This window comes from Natrix helvetica (genome assembly GCF_964273705.1).
Source record: "Natrix helvetica genome assembly, chromosome: 6".
NCBI lineage: Eukaryota > Metazoa > Chordata > Lepidosauria > Squamata > Natricidae > Natrix > Natrix helvetica.
The window spans coordinates 1,097,888-1,100,130 of NC_138553.1; positions in this window are offsets into that span (position 1 = coordinate 1,097,888).

Below are 2,243 nucleotides of genomic sequence, written 5' to 3' on the forward strand. Positions count from 1 at the left end.
CTGGCCTTGTTTATTTTGGAGACCCAGGAGATGGTGGAGGTTTAAAGCTGAAGACCCCAGGCTCTTCTGCATGGCAAGGCTTGGGCTCAAGGGGTGGTTGGGTGGGGTGTCTCATCAGAAGGACCATCCATTGGTGCTGCGATGATTCTCCCTTGCATGTCCTCCTCATTTGAATCAGAGGGTGGAGAATCTGCTGGGCTTCAGCCCCACTTTCCTGCCCCCAAAGCTGATTGCAAACCCTATGCTGGGCATCAATGCAGCAGCCTGTTGGAAAGGCTATGGGGGTGGGGGGATGTGGGGGGATTCCAGGGGGCTGGGGTGGTGCTAGGCTAGTCCTTCCAGGCTGCCAAGATCTGGACCTGTTCTGGATGGCACCAAAGAACCTCTGTGTGGGAGGCCACTTCTCGGGTGAAAAGAGGGCAAACCTTCTTTTCTGCCTTCCTTCCAATCAGAAAATAGATAAAATCTTCATGGGACCCTCAGCAACTCCTTCTCTTGAAGGCTTAGATCCATCCACAACATCAACACCATCCCCACTTCAAAGATCCTCAGCTCTTCCTCAGTGGCCCATTGAGGCCCATCTGACCTGAGGGCCACATCATCCACTTCCACCACAGATGTTTCACACTGACCATCCATGAGGCTTCCTTGGTCAATTGCAGGAGATGTTTCTCACTGCCTTCCCCCAAACATGTAGATCCTTACCTCATTGGTGTCACTCAGGTGACCATCTTCCTCCACCTCTGTGGCCAAATGAAAGTCCCCTGCTTGGTTTAGTTGGGCATCTGGGATGACCTTCACTCTTGGGTGACCCTGCAAGGAATGCAAACACTCCCAGCATCCTTTGCTCATCCTTCCCAGGAACACCCCACCAACACCATCCCCACAGTGAGGAAGCACAGCAGGACTTGGGGTCTGGAAGTGATAGTTAGTGAAATTCACTGGTGACCTTCATTGGTTCACTTAGCATTTTTCAATATAGGGTTCCAGTTCCCATGGAATCAACGGAATTCCCATCACTGGGATGGGAAATGGTTGCTGGATTCTGGGATATTTAGGAGTGGACTCTCCGATGACCATCTCAGAATTTACCCATGTAATAAGATCATGATCGTTGGGGAACTGGGACTATTAGAGAGAATCAATTCATGGGTTGGGTCACCCAGCAGGACTAGAATTCACCGTCTCCTGGTGATTGGCCCAAAGTCACCCAGCTGCTTTTCATGGCTAAGGCAGGACTAGAACTCACCGTCTCCTGTTTCCTAGCCAGGACTTGCTACATAAACCCAAGAGGAAGGTCTGACCTCCCCAGATGCCCCAGAGCCTTATCTGGTGGGTCCCATGGGAAGGCTGCCAGTCTGGGGATGTTCCTGGGTTCATAGGCAGGGATTCGGAGGGTGAAAGCAGCTCTTTGCCCACCATCTCTTCTCCAACCCCAGGGCCCATCAGAGGGATTGATTCTCCGGGGAGAGGCCTCCAAAGTGGCTATTGGGGAAGTGCTTTTGCAGGAGGCTGTGGGTGAGGAGGTTGCCTGGAGGGCACTGATGCAACAGGGCTGTAAAGCACCATGAAGCGGCATATAAGTCTAAGAGCTACTTCTATTTACCTTTGATCCCTTGCAAGGGTCTGCTGCAGAGGTGGGTAGAATAGAATGGCTTCTCCTAAAATCTGTCATCTCTACCGTTTTCCGTTCCAGATTGTTCTGACTGCACAATAGGGCCAGTTCTACCTCCTGTCTGTATGCAGACTCATCATCATCATCATCATCATCATCATCATCATCATCATCATCATCATCATCATCATAATCTCGAATGAGTCCAAGGACTCTTGTGTCATCTGCAAACTTCATTCCTTTCATAGTGGGATCCTCCGAGGTGCAGTCCTTGGAGTACAGACGAAAGAGCAACGGGGAGAGTATGCAGCCCCCTCTGCTCATTGGATGGGTATTTGATGTGATATTCCCTACTTTCATCTGCTGCTTCCGGTCTGTTAGAAAGCTTAAGGGACCTTGAAGGTCACCTAGTCCAACCCCCTTCCCAAGTAGGAGACCATTTCTGACAGATGGCAGTCCAGATTCTTCTTAAAATCCTCCAGTGATGAAGCTGCCACAACTTCCGAAGGCAACTTCTGTTCCATGGGTTAATTGTTCTCCCTGTGATAAAAATTTCTCCTTAGTTCCAGATTGCTTCTCTCCTTGTTCAGTTTCCATCCACGATTCCTTGCCTGGCCTTCAGGTGCCT